The following is a 26,255-nucleotide window of genomic DNA, read 5'->3' as shown; positions in this document are numbered from 1 at the left end:
CCTTTTAGACTTTTCTCTAAACAATTTATTGATGGATCTTATTTATTCAAAACAATGCTGTATTGCCTTTTTCCTAATGAGGAATTTGGCAGCTTGCAAATAATCAATTAAAAATCACAATGAAATCTATTTTGAAATCTTAAAGCAACAATATAAAACTAAACATCAGCTTAAAATCAGGCCACAAACAGTACAACTGATAAACTGCCATGGGGTTAGTGATGAAGTAAAAATGTTTGAAATGTTTTAATATTCTAACATTTTACATGTTTGATGTTCTTCACCATGGGGTTCCTGAGTGAGGTCAAAAAGTGACGTAGAATTTTAGAAAATGAAATAAAGTTAATGAACTGGGGACCAATGCCTGGATAAATGTAAAGTTTAAATTGCATGTTCAGTTACACATGTGTTAAACATAATGCAAAAATTACTCAGTTCACATATAAAGAAAAATCAAGTGTATTCTGTACACAGATTGTGAACAGGGCTCCATTGGAAGCTTTATTTGCTGAGAGACAATCTGACAGGCTAGGAAATGAGACTTTTTGTTGTTGTTGTTCAGTCTCACAGTCGAGTCTGACTCTTTGCGACCTCATGGACAAAGTCACGCCAGATCCTCCTGTCTTCCACCATCCTCCGAAGTCTGCTCAAATTCGTGTTTGTTACATCAGTAATGGTGCCCAGCCATCTCATATTTTGCCGTCCCCTTCTTCTTTTGCCTTCTGTCTTTCCCAGCATCAGGATCTTCTCCAGGGAGTGCTCCCTTTTCATTTGGTTGGCAAAGTATTTGAGCTTCAGCTTCAGCATCTGACTTTCCAGGAAATAGTCTGGGTTGATTTCCCTTAGGACTGGCTGATTTGATCTTCTTGCAGTCCAAGGGACTCTCAAGAGTCTTCTCCAGCACCACAGCTCAAAAGCATCTATTTTTCTGTGCTCGGCCTTCCTTATGGTCCAGCTCTCACAGCCATACATTACTACTGGGAATACCATTGCTTTGACTATACGGACTTTTGTTGGCAAGGTAATGTCTCTACATTTTATTATTCTGCCCAGGTTCGCCATAGCTGTCCTCCCAAGGAGCAAAACTCTTAATTTCATGGTTACAGTCACCATCTGCAGTGATCTTGGATCCCAGAAATGTGAAGTATGTCAGTACTTTCATGTCTTCCGTTTCTATTTGCCAAGGTGTGATGGGACCGGATGCTATGAACTTAGTTTTTTTGATGTTGAGTTTCAAGCCTACTTTTGTGCTCTCCTCTTTCACCCTCAACAAGAGGTTCTTTAGGTCTTCCTCGCTTTCTGCCATTAGAGTGATGTCATCTGCATATCTGAGGTTGTTGATGTTTTTCCCGGCAATCTTAATTCCGGCTTCTGCTTCATCCAGGCCAGCATTCTGCATGATGTACTCTGCATATAAATTAAATAAGCAGGGTGACAATATACATCCTTGTCGAACTCCTTTTCCTATTCTAAACCAATCAGTTGTTCCATGTAATGTTCTGACAGTTGCTTCTTGACCCTTATACAGGTTTCTCAGGAGACATGTGAGGTGGTCTGGTACTCCCATCTCTTTAAGGACTTGCCATAATTTGTTGTGATTCACACAATCAAAGGCTTTAGCGAAGTCAATGAAACAGAAATAGATGTTTTTCTGGTACTCCCATGCTTTCTCCATAATCCAGCAAATGTTGGCAATTTGATCTCTAGTTCCTCTACCTCTCCAAAAACCCAGTTTGAATTTCTGGTAGTTCCTGATCTACATACTGCTGAAGCCTAGCTTGTAGAATCTTTAACATGACCTTGTCGGCATATGATATGAGCGCAATGGTGCGATAGTTTGAACATTCCTTGGCATTACCCTTCTTTGGGATTGGAATATAAACTGACCTTTTTCAATCCTATGGCCACTGTTGTGTTTTCCAAATTTGTTGACATACTGTGTGCATCACTTTAACAGCATCGTCTTTTAGGACTTTGAGTACCTCAACTGGGATACTGTCATCTCCACTCGCTTTGTTGTTAGTAATGCTTTTTAAGGCCCATTTGACTTCACACTCCAGGATGTCTGACTCAAGGTCAGCGATTTCACTGTCATGGTTGTCCAGGACATTGAGATCCTTCTTGTATAATTCTTCTGTGTATTCTTGCCACCTCTTCTTGGTCTCTTCTGCTTCTGTTAGGTCCCTACCATTTTTGTCCTTTATCATGGCCATCATTTTTCCTTTTCACCATTGCCTTTCGCTTTCCTTCTTTCCTAAGCTATTTGTAAAGCCTCAGCAGACAGCCACTTTGCTTTCTTGCATTTCTTTTTCTTTGGGATGGTGCTGATTGCTGCCTTCTGTACAATGTCACGAACCTCTGTCCATAGTTCTTCAGGCACCCTGTCTATCAACTCTAGTTCCTTAAACCTATTCTTCATCTCCACTGTATATTCATAAGGGATGTGATCAAGGTCAAACCTGAATGGCTTGATGGCTTCCCCAGTTTTCTTCAGTCTAAGTCTGAATTTTGCAATGAGTAGCTCATGATCTGAGCCGCAGTCAGCTCCAGGTCTTGTTTTTGCTGACTGTAAGGAGCTTCTCCATCTTTGACTGCAGAGTATATAATCAATCTGATTGCTGTGTTGCCCATCAGGTGATGTCCATGTGTAGAGTCACCTTTTCGGTTGTTGGAAGAGGGTGTTCGCTATGACCAGCTTGTTCTCTTGGCAAAACTCGATTAGCCTTTGCCTGGCTTCATTTTGTTTTCCAAGGCCAAACTTGTCAGTTGTTCCGGTTACCTTTTGACTTCCTACTTTGGCATTCCAGTCCCTTATGATGAGGAGGACATATTTTTTTGGTATTAATTCTAGAAGGTGCTAACATTCTAAATTTCCATCCATCTAATAACAGGGCCTTTTCTCCTTTGACATCTAATAAGGGAGCAAGTTTGAAGCTATGAGGAATATTAATGCAATTCTGCATAAGGAGCACAATAGATAATACTGACTATAGCACAGATAATCCCCTCAGACTGCTACTTCTAGCATTTACATGGTTTTTAACTTTCTTGATCTTTAGATTATATATATTTGTGAGGAAAAACCCCCTTACAGAACATCGTGATTACCAGCTTGGTTGCCAGAGCACCTGGAGAAGTGACTCACACATGTCTGGCCAGAGAGTGTGAGTAAACCTATCCAGTGGCAAAAGGGATTTATGCAGTACTAGCAGCCATAATGCTACTAAGGCACTCTAAACCGGTACAAGAGTGCCCACCAGGAGAATGGATGGTCCCCCCCCCCGTTCCGTATGACGTCCATCCCAGCCATGGAGCGGAAGAGACTGCACCGCCAGGAGCTATCCAGGTGAATGGTTTTGAAGCGCTGACCATGGAATCCACCGTGGAGGGCTAACACCACACGCAGCCATCTTCCTACCAAGCTTGACTCCATTCCAGTGAAGCAGATGGCTCATGTACACACCAGATGTCACCTATGCCTGCAAGCAACCTGCCCACCCCAGGAGTGGTTAATCATCCAACTGCCACTTTCTTTGTTTGACAAAACTCAAGACAAAGACTGGTGCTTAGAAGAAGGCAGAAGAAGAGGAAGACCATCTTCAGCCAGAGCCAAGTTCCTTTGTACAAACTGGGTGTTACCTAGGCCATGATTTGACTCTCTATTGTCACCCTTTTAGATAAGTCTAATAGTCCTAAGCATCTCCCCACCCAAGTAATCTTTCTATTCTTCTCCCCAACTGTCATTTTGGAGCCTCCCCCTGGTCCATTTCAACCTGAAAGTTCACTCAGGTATCCAGGATCCAAGCAATTCATTGGTCAAGAGCAAGCACCCAATTAGGTGCCACCAATGAACTTTCTATTGTTTGTCGCATTATCCAGCCCTTATAGTCACTGCGAAACCTCCCCTTTTCGTGAGGTCACGCACCAGCTGACCACCTTCCTCTTCCCTCGTACCTCCCATCCCCTAAGGGCTCAAGAGAGTCCTTATAATCTGTGGACTAGCTACCCACAGGTGTGCTTCTAGTAGTATCCCAATTTCCGCTGCATAGATCCATCCCCGATTCTAAGGCCTAGTTTTGGATCCCTTCTCCCACTTCCTTGCTCATCACCATTGGAGCCTTCCTTGAAGACTACGATAGGTAAATATCGCCCTGTTTGTCTACCCATGTGTTCCCCTATCTCTCTATCTGTTTCCTAGGATTGAATGTGTGTTTTTATGAGTATTTTATCCTGTATGGAAGCCTCTATTTTCCTTAATAAATTATAGTTGTTTTACCTAATTAGAGTCCCTAATATTTTAAGCATTACTTTTCTGGACGTGGAATCCTGTATACACAGGTAAAAAGATCCAGAGTGAGCCAGGTGCCCACCTGACAATTCCCCAACCTCGTTTTGAGGGCATTTTGGCTTACATATTAACAACACATAAGAATAAATGCACATGCAACAATTTCACGATGGAAACACATCCATCTGGCCAGCTTCTGTCGAGTGTATTTCCTTGAGTACATTTCCTTTAGTATATTCATTGCTAAGGATTATGTATATGAAGTGTACTTAGGAAAAGTACTATATACATATAAGTATGTATTATAAGTATATTTCCTTGAGTATTATTATTATTAAATTTTATTTGTATCCCGCCTTCCCCGCCTAGGCAGGCTCAGGGCGGCTAACAACATTCAATATTCATTCAATAAAACATTATACAGAATACAATAATTAAAAATGACATTAAAATTATACATAGTTAAATACATATCTTAAAACTAATCCAGCATATATAATTTATAACTTAACAGCAGCAGAGATGTTCCGGGCGCTATTTATCCATTTACATATTTAGATAATGGCAAGGATCACTAAAGAATTACTTTGTTGGATCATCTGTTCGGCCATCCTTTGTCAGCAGTCTAGGAAGGCCTGCCTAAAGAGGATGGTCTTGCAGGCCCTGTGGAATTGGTCTAGGATCCGCAGGGCCCGCACCTCCTCCGGGAGTTGATTCCAAAGGCACGGGGCTGCCTCGGAGAAAGCCCGTGCCCGAGTGCTCTGTAATTTTGCCTCCCTTGGCCCAGGGACAGTCAGCTTGTTCTTCCCTGCTGACCTCAGTGCTCTTTGGGGCTCATATGGGGAGAGACGGTCCTTCAGGTAGGCAGGTCCTCGGCCATATAGGGCTTTAAAGGTAATAACCAGCACTTTGTAGCGAATCCGGTATATAACTGGCAGCCAGTGCAGTTCGCGCAGCCTTGGCTGTATATGCTCCCATTTCGGGAGTCCTAATAACAGCCTGGCCACTGCATTCTGCACTAGCTGCAGCTTCTGGGTTCGACACAAAGGCAGCCCCATGTAGAGGGCATTACAGTAGTCCAATCTTGAGGTGACCGTCGCATGGATCACTGTTGCTTGGTCCCGGCGCTCCAGGAAAGGAGCCAACTGCCTTGCCCACTTCAGATGAAAAAATGCCGACTTGGCAGTGGCAGCTACCTGGGCCTCCATTGATAGTGAAGGCTCCAGCAGAACTCCCAGGCTCCTGACCTGGGGCGCCACTTTAGTATATTTATTGCTAAGGATTATGTATATGAAGTGTACTTAGGAAAAGTACTAAATACATATAAGTATGTATTATGATCGTTATTCTCATTTTATAGTTGAGGATTTATCTATAACGGAAAGTAATATATCTCACAACATGAAAATGTCGTAGGTGTAGTAGGACTTGGTGTCTAGGACTACAGTGCTCTGACCTGGATGGTTCAAGCTAGACTGATCTCGTCAGATCTCGGAATCTAAACAGGATCAGCCTTGGTTAGTATTTACATGGAAGACCACCAAGGAAGTCCAGGGTCACAATGCAGAGGCAGGCAATGTCAAATCACCTCTTGCTTTGAAGAACCTACAGGGTTGCCATAAGTTGGCTGCAGCTTGATGATACTTTTCACCACCACCACATTATAGAAGTTGGTTTCAAACTTTCTCATGTCAGGTTTTTTTTTACAGCTTTCTCTACATAGGGAATATTTATACCTGCTCTAGAACTCCCACATCTTAGATAACATTTTGGGTCATAGTACAGGGTGCCCAGACGGTTCATGTTGATCATAGGCAGACCTTGAAGTTGTCCTGGAAGTGAGAAAAATTTGTCACAAACTTGCCCTGGGTCCATGCATTCTCATGTGTGCATTGCATGTTTGTCGGCTTGTACAAGTGCATTTCTCTTTGTGCCACTGCTCCAAAAATAGAAAACCCAGCCTATCATGTAACCAGTGCCTTGAGGAACCCTGGGAAGGGTGAATCTGAACAAGCACAAAGTATAGTTACTTTAAAAACGCCTCCATGCATGTTCTTAGCATGTAAGAGTGGTCATGGTTACCAATTTCTCACTAGCGTTGCTTCACCCCAGACTTCTGTTTTCCCCAGCGCAAGTGATCAATTTCCCACCAGGAAATGGTGGGCAATAAGTAGTGGAGCTTTCAATGGATTTTTTTTGCCATTATCTTTCTCTGATAACCTTCTGAGATGGTCAGCCTATGACTGAATGCAGCACATTATTTATATTTGTACTTTGCTATCTCTACATCCAAGGTCCACAGCAGTATACAATGATTAAATAGAAACAGTGAAACAGTTTGTGGCAAGATCAAGAGGTGCATTTTGACATAGGGCTGCTCCAGTTCCTCTCACAGTATCCTTAAAAAACAGCATCACAAAGCTGCAAGGGGAACTGGAGGGAGTACCGTGTCAAAGTGCACCTGCGGAGCACCTGGTGGGAAATCAGTTGCTTGCACTGGGCAAAACAGAAGCCTGGGGATGAAGCAACAATAGTGAGAAATTTGTTGGTGTGGGGGCAGGATTTGAATCACAGTCTGCTTTCCTAAACAGGAAAGAAACTTTTTTTTAATAAAGATTAAACTAGAGCACATATAGTTGTCATGTTTGGCAGATACAGATCTAAGGAAAATAATACACAAACTTGAGTCTAGCTCAGTTACAATAGAAGACAGTTACCTTAGATGAAGTAAACACATCCCCATGCTCCTTACTGCATCTTTGCAGAAGAGTCTGAGTCCCCACAGGACACAACATTTAGGCAAAGTATTTGAACAAAGAGCTTAAGAAAATTCCACCTAAATCTTTCTGCCTGTTTTGCTGAAACAAAGTCCAGAATTAGGGAGCTTGTGCCTCATCAATCAGATCACCTGACATGTAGGCTACATCTCTGTAGCACCAATCAAGTTTTTGTGACCAGTATTCATTTCTTCTGTTTGGCATGTAGGCCAAATGGGTATTGTCCAGCAAAAAATCCAACACCTGTTTAACCTGGCTGTCCTGGTATATTTGCACCCCCCCCCCCGGAAATGAACAGTTGCCATGGTTTCAGGATTTGCATACATAGTACTGAATAGCTTCAAATATATCCAGTACTATGAATGTGCATTGAAGGAAATGGTCAGTAATAAGTAGTGGAGCTTTCAATGGATTTTTTTTTTAGCCATTATCTTTCTCTGATAACCTTCTGAGATGGTCAGCCTATGACTGAATGCAGCACATTATTTATATTTGTACTTTGCTATCTCTACATCCAAGGTTCACAGCAGGATACAATTATTAAATTGAAACAGTGAAACAGTTTGTGGCAAGATCAATCTTTCTCATGCAAAAGGACCTGGGGTTCAGCCCCTTGTGTCACTTGTCAAAAGGTCCCAGGCAACAGATCTGGGGAAAGACTCCTCTCAGCTAAAGCACAGGAGAGCTACTGCCAGTCAGAGTAGACAGCACTGAACTAGATGCGGGGTGACATGATAGAGGTTTACAAGATAATGTATGGGATGGAGAAAGTAGAGAAAGAAATACTTTTCTCCCTTTCTCACAATACAAGAACTCGTGGGCATTCCATGAAATTGCTGAGCAGAAAGGTTAAAACGGATAAAAGGAAGTACTTCTTCACCCAAAGGGTGATTAACATGTGGAATTCACTGCCACAGGAGGTGGTGGCGGCCACAAGCATAGCCACCTTCAAGAGGAGGTTAGATAAAAATATGGAGCAGAGGTCCATCAGTGGCTATTAGCCACAGTGTGTGTGGGTGTGTGTGTATATATTTGGCCGCTGTGTGACACAGAATGTTGGACTGGATGGGCCATTGGCCTGATCTAACATGGCTTCTCTTATGTTCTTAGATGGACCTGTGTTCTGACTTGATATTTTTGTTGTTGTTCAGTCGCACAGTCAAGTCCAACTCTTTGCGACCCCATAGACAAAGTCACGCCATGCCCTCCTGTCTTCCTCCATCCTCCAAAGTCTGCTCAAATTTGTGTTTGTTACATCAGTAATGCTGTCCAGTCATCTCATCTTTTGCCATCCCCTTCTTCTTTTGCCTTCTGTCTTTCCCAGCATCAGGATCTTCTCCAGGGAGTGCTCCATTCTCATTTGGTGGCCAAAGTATTTGAGCTTCAGCTTCAGCATCTGACCTTCCAGGGAACAGTCTGGGTTGACTTCCCTTAGGACTGACTGATTTGATCTTCTTGCAGTCCAAGGGACTCTTAGGCAGTTCCATCTTTTCAAGTGGCCTGACAACTTTGCACTAAAGCATACTTCAATAATTAATTCAGCCTTGAGCACAATACAAGCAGGTATTCAGCTTGTGAGGATAAAGAGCAAAAGACAAACTGCTCATTCCTGCTCTTGCACCGAAAGAGTAACCTCAGCATACAATGGATATTTTGTTCACGCAAAAGCTCTTTCTTCAAATCACTCCTCTCAATCTTGCCTGCTAATGTCAACAGGCTGCTGCTTCTTAAACTCATTCATTCTTTCTGAGAATCTGCATTGCATTTGTAAAGCTTTATTTTTTCCTCTGCAATTCAAGATGAAGCACAGTGCAAAATCATTTCTTTCCACCGTCTTCCAAAGAGACATTCAGCATTCTTCTTAATCCCTTCATTTGAAAAGACTTTTTTGTCTCTAGCATTTTAAACCCCTGTGAATCAGTACCTTTGATCCAGAAGGGTTTTTATTTTATTTTTGAAGGGGAGAATGTTATTAACAATGTTGTTTTCTAAGTATGCATGGAGTTAGACTCATGGCACTCAGTATGACCTTTCCCTTTCTGATGGGCCCAGTGACTATAATTGTTGTGCTGCTACATGCCAATGAAACCAAGAATTTATTAGCATTTTCCCTTTCGTATTAGGGGTTTGTACCAAGAAAAGTTTCATTACAGCTTTGGATTTGGGCTTTCTGGTGATGGTGGAATTTTAGTGGAATTGCTTTATTTTAGTTTATCTGCTGTTTTACCTGTCTGGGTTAGAAATTTGTGCAGTGTTATCAGGTTCTGGATTTTCAAGTCCATTCTTTCCAATGGACAGGCAATTCTAAGGTCTGGAGAAGCAGATGGCACCACCTTGAATGCAGTTCTCCCTCTCCTCTCAGGCCCTTCCTGATTTCAAGTATAGGCAAAAAGGGGCTTTATTTTACTAGATGCCAAAGTAGGTGAGTTTCCACATATACTAGAGTTGTCAGGTCTGTTTTGGAAAATACCTGGAGACGCTGGGGTGGATCCAGGAGAGGGTTGGATTTGGGGAAGGGAGGAGCCTCTGCATGGTACAATGCCATAGAGTTCACCCTTCAAAGTAGCCTTTTTCTCTAGGGGAACTGATCTCTGCCAGCTGGAGATCAGTTGTAAAAGTGGTAGATCTCCAGGCCACACTTGAAGGCTAGCAACTCTAACATGCACACTGCAGACATACTGCATTCTCTCTCTATAGCTTGACTGCAAAGGTGACTGGCTGGGAGCACTACACTGTGCTCCTCCCTTGCCAGAATCCAGTTGGTAGGAAGGATGCCACTATCTGGGAAAACATGTGGAATCAAAGAACACCACAATGGGTGCATGCACATGTTGCTGCTGGATGGTTAGTACCAAAACTCAGTGCTTTTTTTGTAGAAAAAGCCCAGCAGGGACTCATTTGCATATTAGGCCACACCATCTGGCCTGGGAGCATGTGGCTACTGCATGGTGGGTCGTGCCACCAGAGCTCTGGCCAGCCCTTGTGGAGCTCTGCTCCTGTGGGCTCCAGAAGAAAAAAAGCCCTACCAAAATTTATAAATAACATGGATTTTTCAGGGAGAGTACATTTGCCCCATTACATATTTCAGATGGATGTTACATTTAGTCTTTTACTATAATCATTTTATCAGCTGATCTTGACATAGATTAAGCCATGACACACATATAAATATAAACATAATAGCAGGGTTGGCATAAGCATACCTTGAGATGGGTTAGCTGCCAAAGCCCAGCGTTTCTGGTTGGGACCAGTGCCAATGACCATACACCTCCCTTGCTGCCGACTCCCCTCCTATGTTTGATTGCAAGAACTCTGCCACTCATGCTCTGAGCAGTACCCACTGCCTAGCTTTACAGAGAAATGGGATATGGCTAGTAAAAGAATCTCTATGTGCAGTTGGGAAGAGGGCTTGTGAAAGGATGGGAGAACAACTCACAGGCATGTAGGGAAGTGTAAGGGTAAGTAGGCATGAAGCAGGAACCTGATGGTAAGCAAAGGAGAAAGGAGGACCCTGTTCATGGTTTAATGTGGTGGCAATCTGCACCCAAAGTAACAAGGGGTACTGAAAGCAAGGCAATAAAGATGAACATTTTGGATTCACATCCCAGTTTGAGATGATTGAGAGGTGATATGATCACCAACTTCAAATAGCTGAAGGACTGTCATATAGAGGATGGTGCAAAATTCTTTTCTGTTGCCCCAGAAGGTCAGACCAGAACCAACGGGTTGAAATTAAATCAAAAGAAGAACTTGGGCTTCCTTGGGTAGTGGTAGACTTTCCTTCCTTGGAGATTTTTAAGCAGAGGCTAGATGGCAATCTGGCAGCAATTCTGATTCTGTGAATTAGGCAGATCATGAGAAGAAGGGTGGAAAGGGTTGCATCAGTGCTTAGTTCTTGTGGGGTTTTTTTACATGTCTGGGAAAATGCTAATTGCCACTTTGGGGTCCATCAGCAATTTTTTTCCAGGTCAGTTTGGGAAGGGATCCTGGGTTTTTTTGCCATATTCTGAGCATGGAGCAGAGGTCTTGGTGCTGACTTTTAGGGCCCTTGAAGACTTGGAACCTGCATACTTTCAGGACTGCCTCTCCTAGTGTACTCCCAGGAGAGTTTTGTGCTCTGTTGACCAACATCTGCTGGTGGTCCCTGGCTTCAGAGATGTCCAGCTGTCCTTAGGCAGAGCTTTTTCTGCCCTGATCCCATCTTGGTGGAACTCTCTGCCATCTTCTACAGGTTCCTGTGGGACCTTTTACAGTTCTGCAAGACTTGCAAAGCAGGGATGTTCCCCAAGGCATTTGGTTGAGGACGGCAAAGGTTTCCATCTTGGCACTCCCACCTGTGAGTTCCCTCACCCATAAGATAGCAATATCTCTAGTTTTGATGCAATGCTTAAGAATTTTTAAAATAATTCTTAGTTTTTTAACGTAATGTTTTAATGTCTAGGGTTTGTAGAATCTTTCAGGCTCAAGTGCTGTGTTCTACTGGAGAAAGTTTTCCTTCCAGACGTTTCGTTCTCAGCTGCGGAGAGCATCCTCAGTGGCATTTTAATGTTTTATTGCATTTCTGATCTTTGTGGTGTTTTGATGTAAACCACCCAGAGCCTGACTGGGAATGGCAGTTATAAATCTAATATAATAAATAGATAATAAATAAATGTCTTATTTGCTTATTTACTGCCTGATTATATATCCCATATTATTTGCTGTAGCTATGTACATCTTCTTGGTATCCATTTATCCATGCATTTTACCACATATTTATGTATCATACATCTGATTTGCTTTATGTTTGTAGCGCATTGTATATAGCACCATCCAATAAACCATTAAATTAATATCAATAACACTTTGGAATCTCTACCTTCTTGCTGGCAGGAACTTACCTACCAGAGAACCAGCAGTGGAAGAAGTATGCTGCTTATGGAAGAATCTCATTAACACACTCCTCTAGTCTTCCCCCAATTTTTCATGCAAAACTACATGTAACCAGAGCTGAACTGGTACAAAAGTCTTACTAAGCAGTGCTGATGGGCAATAGAACTGCCCAAGCTGTGTGGTAAGACAGGATGCATGAACTCAGTATCCTCTGGAGTGGGGAGGCACTTAATAGCAGAAGCAGATGAGAAGAATGTCTGTGAACAGATATGAAACCAATGGCAAAAGTCTGGAAGGTAGAGGGGTTTGGGGACCATTTTGATATGCACAGAAATGACAACTTTTGCTGCAAAAATTGAACCAACTGAACAATTGGTGCCATAGTGCTGCCTTACCTCAAGTCTATTCTTCTGGACTACGCTGGTCTCATTTACCTGCTCTTCTTCCTGTGCTTCCTTTACTTCATTCTTACTTCTTACTGTTAAATCCCTGATTTCTCCTTTCTTCTCTGACATCTGGGATGTGCCAAAATATATGTGGATTTGGTTTTCTGTTATTTTAAGAACCTGAGTAGGGTTCTTTTATATCAAAATTAAAGCTAGTCATATAAGGAAGCACACACATTTCTGGTGTGACTTCTGTAAACTGGGATGACAATCTCAAGGATGGTGTCCCTCTTTCTTAAATTTCAGGAAGACTCCGGGAAAAATTCCCATTCTAGGCAGTTAAAAATCTAACTTGTAGAGCAGGCACAGGGAGGTATGAATTGGTGCATGAATAAGTTTTTCCTTCAGTTCCCAAGACCTTTAGCTAGAGAGTAGTGGTGATTATTTTCTCACAAAAATGAAATTGTAATGGCAAGGGAATCTAAATCTTGCTTCACTTGCAACTTTCTTGGTTATGCTCCTCCCCCCCCCCCCCCAGCATTTTTCTTTGAAACTGGCTGAATTCTGACATTGGAAAACATACTTCAGCTAACAGAGCACAACAAAACATCACAAATGTGGGGAGCAAGCTTACTGCCCCTCACCTTCTTGCTTCAAGCTGTAGTTTTGTTTTAAAATATATCCCCCTGCTTTATAATAAATGGAAGGATGGATGCATATTGTGTTTAACCACAGTTGCTTTTAAATAAATAACAATATCCAAGATACCCAAAATCATAGATTCTTTCTTGCACCAGGGAATGTCTTGTTCATCATCACAGATTGCTGTTAAATCTCCACATTGTCATAAGAACATAAGAGAAGCCATGTTGGATCAGGCCAATGGCCCATCCAGTCTAACACTCTGTGTTACACAGTGACCAACATGTGTGTGTGTATATATATATATATATATATATATATATATATATATATATATATATATATATATATATATATATATATATATGCACACACATACATACATACATACATACATACACACACTGTGGCTAATAGCCACTGATGGACCTGTGCTCCATATTTTTATCTAACCCCCTCTTGAAGCTGGATATGCTTGTAGCCGCCGCCACCTCCTGTGGCAGTGAATTCCACATGTTAATCACCCTTTGGGTGAAGAAATACTTCCTTTTATCCATTTTAACCCGACTGCTCAGCAATTTCATTGAATGCCCACGAGTTCTTGTATTGTGAGAAAGGGAGAAAAGTACTTCTTTCTCTACATTCTCCATCCCAAGCATAATCTTGTAAACCTCTATCATGTCACGCTGCAGTCGACGTTTCTCCAAGCTAAAGAGCCCCAAGCGTTTCAACCTTTCTTCATAGGGAAAGTGTTCCAACCCTTTAATCATTCTAGTTGCCCTTTTCTGGACTTTTTCCAATGCTATAATATCCTTTTTGAGGTGCACTGACCAGAATTGTACACAGTATTCCAAATGAGACCGCACCATCGATTTATACAAGGGCATTATGATACTGGCTGATTTGTTTTCAATTCCCTTCCTAATAATTCCCAACATGGCGTTGGCCTTTTTTATTGCAATCGCACACTGTCTCGACATTTTCAGTGAGTTATCTACCACGACCCCAAGATCTCTCTCTTGGTCAGTCTCTGCCAGTTCATAGCTGGGATTTCTGGCCCCAATGTGCATTATTTTGTATTTGGCCACATTGAACCTCATCTGCCACGTTGGCGCTCACTCACCCAGCCTCAACAGATCCCTTTGGAGTGCCTCACAATCCTCTCTGGTTCTCACCACCCTGAACAATTTAGTGTCATCTGCAAACTTGGCCACTTCACTGCTTACTCTCAACTCCAAATCATTTATGAACAAGTTAAAGAGCATGGGACCCAGTACTGAGCCCTGCAGCACCCCACTGCTTACCGTCCTCCACTGCAAAGACTGCCCATTTATACTCACTCTCTGCTTCCTATTAATTAGCCAGTTTTTGATCCACAAGAGGACCTGTCCTTTTACTCCATGACTCTCGAGCTTACTAAGGAGCCTTTGATGAGGAACTTTATCAAAAGGAACTTTATCAAGCAACATCTATTGGGTCTCCTTTGTCCATATGTTTGTTCACCCCTCAAAGAAATGTAACAGGTTAGTGACGCAAGATCTTCCCTTACAGAACCCATGCTGAGTCTTCCTCAATAACTCGTGTTCATCCATGTGCCTACTCATTCTGTCCTTGATAATGGTTTCTACCAACTTTCCCGGTATTGAAGTCAGACTGACTGGCCTGTAATTTCCCGGATCTCCTCTGGAACCCTTTTTAAAGATGGGGGTGACATTTGTTACCTTCCAGTCCTCAGGAACGGAGGCAGATTTCAATGAAAGATTACATATTTTTGTCAGAAGATCCACAAGTTCAACTTTGAGTTCTTTCAGAACTCTTGGATGTATGCCATCCGGACCTGGTGACTTATTAGTTTTTAATTTGTCTATCAGTTGTAGGACCTCCTCTCTTGTCACCTAAATTTGACTCAGGTCTTTCAACACCCCTTCCAAAATAAGTGGTTCTGGAGAAGGCAAACACTTCTCATCTTCCACAGTGAAGACGGAGGCAAAAAATGCATTCAGCTTCTCAGCCTTTTCCCTATCCTCCTTCAGTAATCCTTTTACCCCTTGGTCATCCAAGGGCCCCTCTGCCTCCCTGGCTGGTTTCCTGCTTCTAATATATTTGAAGAAATTTTTATTGTTGGTCTTTATGTTTTTTGCAATATGTTCCTCATAGTCCCTATTTGCGTGCCTGATCACAGTCTTGAATTTGATTTGCCACAGCCTGTGTTCCCTTTTATTAATCTCACTTCGACTAGCTTTCCACCGCTTAAAGGAGTCCTTCTTACCTTTTACAGCTTCCATTACTTTGTTTCTTAACCATGCAGGCCTTTTCTTATACCTGTTTGTGCCTTTCCTAACTTGTGGTATATATTTTATCTGAGCTTCTAGGATTGTAGTTTTAAATAGCCTCCAAGCTTCCCCAAGGGTTTGATTGTATTTACCTTTCCTTTCAGTTTCCTCTTCACTGTGTGGTTTTGTGTGTATGTGTTTTCTCTTTAACCTCAAGGAGCAGGGGACATCTTAAGACTATATTTGAATCCTTCCCTGGGACTGCACAACCTACAACCCAGGGAAGGGTGGCCTTTGCCCCCCAGCTGTCCACGTGTGCAATTAAAGCCAAAGAATGAAACAACTCAAGCAACAAAATGATCATGTCGGTATAGGTTCTGAAAATCTACTCAGATTCACTGATCTGTAGAATAATTGGCAGGAAGTGTAAAAAAAAAACACTTGAGAGGATCCTGTTTGTGGCTACCATTCTGATTGGGTGTTGCTCCCAGCTTTTTCAGTCATTATGTTTGGGAGTATTCAAGCATGCATTGGGACCATGTGCTACCCACCTGCTGATATGCATGGAAAGTGGACACCACTCCAGCTACATATACTGAGATCTTGTGTTACCTGCAATGCTGCCGATTTTGGTCTCTGTTTCATCTAAACAGGGCACAACATGTATTTTATATTTCAGTGAATCTGAAAATAAGCATGGTACCCTGCTGAGATGAAACAGAGACAAAAATCGGCAGCATTGCAGGTAACGCAAGATCTCAGTATATGTAGCTGGATGCTCTTAAATGTAAATGACTGGGGCTCCCTCTAGGTACATTACTACTGACTTCCTCTCCCTCTCTTTGCTTCCTCTCTTTCTTCATGATGCCCAGCAAAGTGAAACCAGTCAGCAAAGCAGGAAAACAGCTATCAGGATGGAAGACTTCTAACTCTCTCATGAATGTCAGAAATTATTTGATTCTGACACAGTTCTGTAATTCAGGCTGGATTTTGATTACTAATATTTTGGTTGCACATTCCTACTATTTTCACCTCCAGAGAAGACTTAAAGCATTTAGAGTAGTCGTAAAGTTTGTGCATTGCTGGAGCTAACCATGATAATTGTAGCAACTGTAAAATCTTAAATACACAGCAGATCAGAGAAACCAATTCAGTGTACAGACACATAAAGCAGTAAGGCACGGTTTGAGTTGTACTGCACTTTTTCACATATTATTCTTGCTTCAGACAGAATCCAAGAGCTGCAGATTTTGAAAGGCTTTGATAAATTGCCTTTTCCAATAAAAAAACATATTGACAAATAGAGGAGAAGTCATTGAGGAACTACCCCTAATTCAAATCTTACTCGAAATTAATAATCCACACTAGAACAAAAAAAGGAGATCCTTCTCTTAGCTGAATTATAGTTTCTTCTGGGCTGTTTTCAGTTTGGAGCTGTTCATAATTTATATAAACATTATAATAAATAATTGGCTTTAAATATCATATATTATGTATTGTAGATGATAGTTGTAAAATCTAGATAAAATATTGCCAAGCAGCCAGTCCTCTTAAAACAAAACAAAATATTGACACCACATTCATGATGTAAGGAGAATTATTTTATTTGAACCATTTTAATGCCACCTTTCCACCCATTTTGGTGCCACCAAGGTGGTGACCAGTCAAACACATTAAAATAGGTTTTAAAATGCTCTCATATATAAAACAGATGAACAAAATATATAAAGATGGAGGATGGTCAATGAGGGAACACAAAACAAGACAGAAAAAAAATCTTCACTTTCTAGTCGATGACAATGGTGCAGGGATACAAATAAATTTCCCTGGGGAGGAAATTCTATAATTGATGTCATGACTGAGAAGGTCTTTCATTGGATTGTCACCTATCTTAGGTGGCAGGACCATTCAAAGGAGGTGATCATATTTGTTGGGCAGGTTCTTATGTCTGTAGGTAGTACTGATGCAGGCCCCAGGCTTTATAGGACTTTAAAAGTCAATAGCAACACTTTAAATCAGGCCTGGAGGCTAAATGGGAGACAGTGTAGATAAAACAAGACAGGAATGCTAGAACCCACTCCAGAAGGGCTGGCCAAAGCAGTTTGATCACCCTTATAAAGTTGCCAACTCTAGATTGAGAAATCCCTGGAGATTTGGGGATAGAGATGGGGGATGGTTTTGAGGTGGGGTATAATGCCATTGAATACACACTCCAGGGAACTGATATCTGCAGTATGGAGATCATTTGTAATTCTGGGAGATCCTCAGACCTCTCCTGGGGGCTGGCAACCCTAGCAGCATAGGTTACAATGCCCAAGCAAACCCCCTCATTATGGGAAGGCTGAGCTTGCCTTCCTTACCCACTATCCACCACTGAGACATGGGGAGGTGTGGAGATTACCTTTGCCTTTTTTCCCATCAGCTCCAGAGAAGCAAGAAGTCACCATGCACAATCCACATATCCTGGCAGACATGTGGTATGGTGACATCCACCCTCCTCTTCCCACTGAGCTGCGGGGAGGTGAGAAACAGGTGCACATTCTCCTCATTCCTACTGTTGGTTAGTGGGCAGGAGAGGGGCATTTGATTTGAGTAGGGGTTATGTTGGTGGCTGGGCTGACTGGCACCTATCCACTGCTGACTTCCATGACAATTGGCCAGGACTTCCTTGTCCCTGCACTCCAGTCAGCATTCTGGATAAAGCAATCTGCACCAACTGTAATTTCCAAATAGTCTTCAAGGGCAGCCCCATGAAAAGTTCATTGCAGTAATTAAATGTACAGGAAGTGAAAAGATAATCCCCCCCCCAGGAATACCCCTAGCTGATAAAATGTCCTCCTGGCTACTGCTGCTAGTTCATTATCCAAAATCTCCAGCAGCACCCATAGTAGTAGCAGTTTGCATCACTGATCCTATTGGTTATATTTGTTGAAGAAAGTTTCAGCAATGTGAACAGAGAGAAGAGTGACTGATTTCTTGCTCACCCTTGTCATGAAAGACCGCTCAGTATTATCAGAGGATGGCTCCCACTAGGAAGGGGTAGTGCCTATCAATTTGATGGAGTCTGTAGTGTGATCTTTACTAATAATTCACTCCCTAGATCTTATAGGTGTTTCTAATTTACTATTTCTGGGCAATGTGGTCAAATGAATGATGATAGCTCAGCTCCAAGTGCTTCTGGATGGAGTAGATAATCTGTATCCATTTCAATTGGATTTCTGGCCTGGTATCAGGCTGAAACGGTCTTGCTTGCCCTGCTGGACTACGTGCCAGGAGACAGAGAAGGCAAATGTAACCCCATTGATTCTCCTAGACCTCAGAGAATAACCTATTCATGTATGCTTATCTGTATATAGTGCTAAAACAGAAAATTGACATATTTGCCAATGAATCCTTGTCCTTTGGCACAGCTGTCCAAAAGGACCACCAAATGTTCCAGATTGAGCTTTGCTGGCAATCCATTGAGTGGTCAGTTATTTTGTTTTTGGCTTGTACCAGTTCATCCATCTTCTAATCCTCATAACCTTCAACTGGGAAAAAAAATCATGTTCCAGTTCTAAGGACAATGCAGCAGCTTCATGCAGAGTATTATCAGCAGCCATGCTTTAATATTTTGCTTTCTTTTTGCTTTGCTACAGCAGCTTAGTCAATCCTTCATAGTGCACTCACAGGAAAAACAGCTGCTGAAATCCATGTGCTTAGAAGAGGACCTGTTATCTGGAGCCCACATCCCTATTGAACCACTAACTATACATTTATTCTAGATGAATAGTGCTGATTTTTATTGGGTCCCATTCCTGCTTCTTTAATTGAAAATTCTGCTACTCCCACATTTTTACTCTCCAGATGAGCATAAGACTTACCTTAACTTTTCATCACTTCTTGTGGCATTAATTCCTTACTCTCTGGAAATGTAGCTGGACTCATTTGTTGACTGACCATTTAACATGAAATGACAGTAGTTAGGAATCACGCTCATAAAACAAAAAAGTTGGATCTAATAGAATGACATTGATTCGCTGTTCCCTCTAAAGATAGGTACAAATTAAAAGCAATAAAGTATAAGTTGCTGTACATGACGTTTCATTTCTGGCAAGCTACTGAGAGTAATACATTAGCTGCAGGCGGGTACATTAATCTCTCTGGCTAGCCCAATATGAAATCTTTTAGATAGCAGTGTCCTGTTCTTTATCACATTTTCATTAGGACCTTTCCCATAAAATTCTTTGTGAAATTATATGGGGGAAAATACATGAAAATGAAATGTTAGTCATTTCAAAATGCTTTATTAGTGAACAGGTAGGCATTTTTCACTCAACATTTAAATGTGCTCTGCTCCTTCATCATCAATAACATTTCTTGAAGCTTCACTTTAAGAGGCCGTTGTCTGTGTGCAGAAGGAATGACCGCTACTGAGAAATTTCATATGTGCTAAAGAAAGACAAGCAAGAGGGCTGGTTGTACACATGCCATCTGTTTTCCTTCCAAAGATAGAAATTGGCTAGGTGGAGTCTCCTGCCTGGATGACTATTGAAAATAGGGTGGCCATAATAGCTGGAGGCCAGCCAGGGACACCTTGAGGGGGGAATAATGTGAGTGCGTGTGCGCAAAGCGCACGCCACCGGAAACAGGAAGTGACATCACTTCCGGTGATGGCACTTCCGGTGACGTCATGCCACCGCCGGAAACAGGAAGTGACATCACTTCCTGTGACATCATTTCCCCCAAATGACATCATTTCCCTCCGCCGGCTGTTTCTGATAGCCCTGCGCCCCCTCTTTCATTTGATATGTGTCTCGTGCGGGTGCCACCCTCCTGCCGGGAGATGCCGCAAAATGAGCCCCCTTGAGGCTTATGGCGGCAGGGCTCGGGGGAAGTGAGCTAGACTGCTGTTCTTTTGAGGGGTTATAGAGTGTTTCGAGCCCGTCCCTGTGGCATCGGCCCCATTGTTGTGGGACCCAGGGGGCCGGTGCAGCGACCTGCCGAAGCAGCCTGTCACTAATAACACAGGTCGAGATGCAGGACAGGAACCCGGAAGTGACCGACAGGCTGCTTCAGCCGGCCGCTGCGCCGGCCCCCTGGTCGGTGCTGGTCGCTGGAAGCCCTCCGGAGTCTCTGGAGGGCCTCCAGCGACCAGCGCCGGCCTCTCCGCCGCCTCCCCGGCCTCCGCCACCGCCGCCGGGCTCCGCGCGCGGGTGGGGAAGGCGGCGAGTGAGGGAGGGAGCGTCCCCGCGCATGCGCAGAGCCCGCCACAATCGCCCTGCACACGCGCAGGGACGCTCCCTCCCTCACTCGCCGCCTTCCCCGCCCGCGCGCGTGGCCCACCGGCTCTCTGGCTGGCTAAACCGGGACCTCTAATGGTCCCGGTATAGCCAGCCCGGGAGCCGGGAATTGGGGGCCAGAACCGGGACTTTCTCGGGAGACCGGGACGGTCTGGCCACCCTAGTTGAAAATACCTTTTCTTATTGGCTTAAACAGTGGAAGGCAGGGATGAGCTTGTTTCTCACTAAGCAGTTAGGCAAAGTACTGCCTACACTTTGCTTGGATTAATAAAGGCTAGGTTTTTAAAATGAAAGCTGGACATCTAAGCCAACTAATGGCTCCAATTGGCACCAAGACAACAAAGTCATATAACAACCTTACCCTTTGGTAGTACTGCAGCCAGAACATTTCTGCTGAAGGAAGACCTGGAAACAACTCATGGACAAAGAAATGGTAGCAGAAATAGATGTATGGTTTGTGTGTGTGTTTGGGGGGTGGGGGTGGAATCAGATAAGATTACATTAAAAACAAATACTAGGGTTGCCAACCTCCAGGTGGTGACTGGAGTTCTCTTGGGATTACAACTGATCTCCAGTCTGGAGACTCCAGGTGATAAAGATTAGTTCACCTGGAGAAATTGGACTCTGTAACATTATACCCCACTGAAGTCCCTTCCCTCCCAAAATCTTGCCCTCCCAGGCTCCACTCCCAAAATCTCCAGGTGTTTCCTAACCCAGAGCTGGCAACTCTAAAAGTACTCATATAAAGCAATATTTGTTCTTTAGATGCAACCAATTATTTAGTCTTCTGTCATACTATTTAAATTGTTGACTAGGCTTTCTTTTATGTTTAACTAGATGATCAGACTGAAGATTCTTGATCAAACAGCCCTTCATTCTCTGCAGCTTCTTTGTCTCATCAGTGATGATATATCCTGTTGTCTTAAAATTCTGAACATGTACAGCTAAATCAAGACAACTGACAGATGAAGAAAGATGAAGGAAGAGAGGGGCGAAGCAAAGGAAATGAGGAATTCTAGAAAAGGATGCACCCTCCTCATCATTTTTGCAATTCTCTGAAGCCACATTCAAAACAAGAACCAAATGAAGTTTCAAATGTATATGAAGAAGTGGAAATGAAAATATGTGGAAAAGACTGAAAGAACCATATAAAGAGAATAGAATAAGATTTTTAATTTTATTATATAGTGTTTGAGATCTGCTTTGGTTGGCAAAAGACCATGTTTGAGAAATACTGAAAATAGGGTAGTCCTGTTCTGCAGAAGAACAGAGATATAGAAGTCCAGTAGCACCTTATAGACCAGCAAGGTTTTCAGGGTATAAGCTTTCAAGAGTCAAAGCTCTCTGATTCAGAGACCATTAATGCTTGAAAGCTTACACCTCAAAAATCTTGTTGATCTTTAATGTGCTACTTGGCTTATATCTAGCTGAATGAGGAGAAATATTGATTAATGATACAATGGCTAAATGTACACTGCAAACTAATATTGGCCTTTGTCCTTGGAAGCAGCCTAATCCTGAGACGTCACAGGCTTGAAGATGTGGCAAAAGCAAGGTGAAGATGACAGTTCAACACTGTGTTTAATGAGAAGACAACAATTTCATGTTTGTAGAACTGATTAAGCCCATTGACTTCAACTGATTTAGAAGTGTACAACCATTTTTTTTTAAACTCAAAATTTTTATTTTTCAATAAACAACACTTTTCAATACAAATACAGCTTAAATTCAAACACTGACACAATGTATAGGGAGAAAAGAAACATCGATGGCCAAAGATAACACAGCTCTATTCTGGAAAAGTGAGAATGGATGAGTCCTCAAATGAAAAGATGATAAGTGAAACAAAATGCATTTCAGCCCATCTATTGGGGGAGGGGGTATTTAGAAAAAATAAAATGTTGTCAGCCTGGGAAAACATGAAATGACAAGGCATTGCAAGCTTCCTCCCCACCACCACCCGGGTCTACTCCAGTGTAATATCCTCCTTTGGCTGTGGGTTCCCAAGTTAGAGTACTCACTAGGCACTAGTTCTCACTCCATTTGAAAAGAGACAAAGCTGACTCTTAGCATCAACACTTGATTTGCAATGACACAACTCCAGGAAGCTTCAGCTGGCCATAGGAACACTGGGAAGTTAAACTTCTCCACTGTAACAAAGTTGCAAGGAAAACATGGAGTGAATTTCCCATTCTGGTCTGCTCTGCTAATAGGCCTGAATGGGAAAGTCATTCCACATTTTCTTTGCAGCTTCATTTCTGCTTCAGCTTCTGCAAAGAGAAGGCAGAAGAACTGGGAATATTGGCAGCCTCAGAGCTTTGCAAGATGAGGATAGGAGGGGGGAAAGAGGAGAAGAGAGCCCCGTGGGCCTGATTGAAGCCCTTTGGGGGGAGCACTTTGGCCTGCAGGCTGCACATTTGACACCCCTTATCTAGAGAGTGGGGGAAAATGAGATTTGAATCAGAGATGACTTCTCAACTTGAGTAATACAGTGTTATAAGCATCTGCTTTGCAATGCAGTAGTCCCATTACCGCTCCCCCCCCCACCCATGAGTCAGGTCATTTCAAGCTTTAATCCTGGCTTAGGATCTGTTTGGTGTAAGGAAAGCTGACTCTGGATAAACTGTACACCCACATTCCTATGTGACAAATAACCTATGGTAGTCTTGAAACCATCATTTATCATTGCAAGAAGGGGGACGAGAAAGGAGCTTGGTACCCATAAGTATGAAACAAGTTGGGTTCATGCATATTTTTATTTAGTCATGATTAAATTGGAAGTCTGAGGGTCTAACTGCCACATTACTTTTCCCTGGGTATTTTCCAGGGACAGGTCACAAATGTATTCTGTGAGTTGGGTTCTTTACAGACAGGTAGAGATTCAATTTAGATTGACACCATAACACACAGGAAGAACGCCCCCCCTCCCCGCACAATATTCCCAAGATGAAATAACTCTGGGAAGCTGTTATTTGTGCCGTTAAGGGCTTCATGTTTACTAATAAATCTACATGTTCTTTTCCGTAGTGGAGCATCAAGCAGCTGCTCAAGGCTATTTCAGGTTGGGAAAATAGAATGGGGAAGAGAGGTTTAAGCTCCCATCTGAATTAGGTCCCTACACACAGGAAGCATGGAGGTCTCAGAACATATCTGTGACCCAACCCTGGCATGCAGCCGGGAACAATATATTGTATAAGCAAGAACCCAAAAGGAATTGCATAAGGTATCTCATTTTCCCCTCCTCCACTATTTCTTTTTTACCTTTTTTTGAAAGACCCCATAGCCTGTCCCCTTTTCCTGCTTCCTTATCTCCTTCTAGGCTTGCAAATATCCAGATGGGGGAAATTCCTGAAGATTTGGGTGTGGAGTCTTGAGATGGTGAGGTTTAGGGAGGGAACAACCTCAGAAGGCTATAATGCCATACACCTTCCAAAGGAGCCATTTTGTATAGGGGAACTGATCTCTGTCATTGGTACAGTAGTTGTAATTCTGGATGAACTCTGGCTTCCACCTAGAAGTGGGCAACCCTAATTCCTCTGGAGGAAATAGCTGCTTTGGAAGGTGGAGTCTATGGTTTACCCCTCTGAGGTGTCAGATACAAGTCCCTGACAAGAATTTGTCCCAAACTTGTAGTTCACAAACCATCTATTGATTTTCCTAATAGGGTTGTCATTGCTGATGAATAGTCAGTTATCAAACTACATTAATATATCCATAACTACATTGCTTTGTGTGTTCATATATGTCCCTACACTCATCTATTCATGACTATATTAATCCATGTATTACAATATCAGTATTCACTAACCCTCACATATATTCATTGTATTCTTTTAAAGTTTTATATAGAAATAGCATTGGTAACAAAGGAGGCCACAGTATAGGATAAGGCAATGTGGGAAACAAGGGCCTAATCTGGTAAAAGAAGATAGGTACAAACAAAAGATGTCTGTAAACTGGAATACGACCTTGGAGAACAGTAACACCATAGTCTGGAAACTAATTCAAAGACTTTTGAGTGGGAGATATTTAGACAGGAAGAATGATGGGCCAGTAACCTAAAACCTATATTTGGACTGTACATTTCATTTTAGGGCAGTCTGGCAAAGCCAGTAGCCTTGCATACACATGCTGTAAGTGTTTGCTATATGTTTCTTCATTAAAGCTTCTTTTGCAATTACTCAATAAATCTTGTAATAGATTCTGGCCAAAACATTACATGAGGTCCCTTCCCTCCTCAACCCCCACATTCTTCCTTCCCTAAATCTCTAGGAATTTCCTAACCTGGAGCTGGCAATTCTGTTTTCTTCCCAGCAGCCAGCCTAGCTTTATCTGCTCTTCTGGCAGCTTCTACCTAGGAAAACTGTGGTCCAGTTGTGTTGTGACAGCCACTGGCCCAGGCCCATTTGTGTGGTAGAGGACTACTGGGATAGCACCTACTTCCTTCGTATCCCCCCTCACCACACTATTTCATCTTTTTTTTTCCCCTGGCAACCCCCATATCCTCTCCCCTTTGCCTCATCCTCTCCTTCTCAGCCATTCACCAACCTGTATTTTACTTTCTTCCAATATTCAGCTATATTTATTATTTATTTACTTCATTTATACACTGTCTTTCTCCACAGTGGAGACCAAAGAGGCTCATATTATTTCTCTCCTCCTCCTTTGTATTCACTCAACAACCCTGTGAGGTAGGTTAGGCTGAACGTATGTGACTGATCTATAATAGCCCAGTGACTGTCCACAGCAGGATGGGGATTTGAACACATGTCTTCCAGAGTAAAGCTAAGGTTCTAACCACCATACCACACTGGCTTTCATAGGGTGGCTTCAGTTGAACAGTAGCAAGAAGCCAGGACTTGTTGAGTCATGCAAGTTGGATGGTATCAAGTCACCCAAAGAATGTTGTCAGGCTAGGGTTCTAACCTCCAGGTCAGATCTGAAGAGCTCCCAGAACTACAAATGAACTCCAGAAGACAGAGTTTTGTCCCTCTGGAGGAAATGGCTGCTTTGGAGGGTAGAGTGTATGGCACAATATCTGGCTGTGTCCTTTCCCCTCCCCAAACCCTGCCTTCTTTAGGAAAGGAAAGGTCCCCTGTGCAAGCACCAGTCGTTTCCATCTCTGGAGTGACGTTGCTTTCACAACGTTTTCACGGCAAACTTTTTACAGGGTGGTTTGCCATTGCCTTCCCCAGTCTTTTATCCCCAGCAAGCTGGGTACTAATTTTACCGACCTCTGAAGAGTGGAAGGCTGAGTCAACCTTGGGACAGCTACCTGAATCCAGCTTCCGCCGGAATCAAACTCAGGTCGTAAGCAGAGAATTTAGACCCATAGGACTGCAATATTGCTGCTTTACCACTCTGTGCCACGGGGCTGCTGCCTTCCTTAGACTCTACCACAAATTCTCCAGGAATTTCCAAAGCTGAAGCTGGTAACACTAGGCAAACCTGGCCCCAGTGTCTTCCGTCAAAAGACAAAATAGGCTAGAAAAGGCCCTGCCCATCCTCCTGCCTTTTACTGGCAGAATCAAGCTTGGATTCTGCAGTTGTCTAGCAACTCATTGCTTAAAGCTACAGGTGCTCCTTTTACCATTTTGGAGCTTTTTTTTTTTTTTTTTAAACCCATGTATTTTTTTTGTACATTTCATATTTCCCTGCAAACCTAGAGTTTGTAGAAAAATCTGTCTTGCACATTCACAGCTCCAATCACCAGATTTAAGTATCCTCAAATTTAG

This window comes from Heteronotia binoei, chromosome 7 (assembly GCF_032191835.1).
Source record: "Heteronotia binoei isolate CCM8104 ecotype False Entrance Well chromosome 7, APGP_CSIRO_Hbin_v1, whole genome shotgun sequence".
Classification (NCBI taxonomy): domain Eukaryota; kingdom Metazoa; phylum Chordata; class Lepidosauria; order Squamata; family Gekkonidae; genus Heteronotia; species Heteronotia binoei.
Note: the sequence above shows the minus strand (reverse complement) of the source record.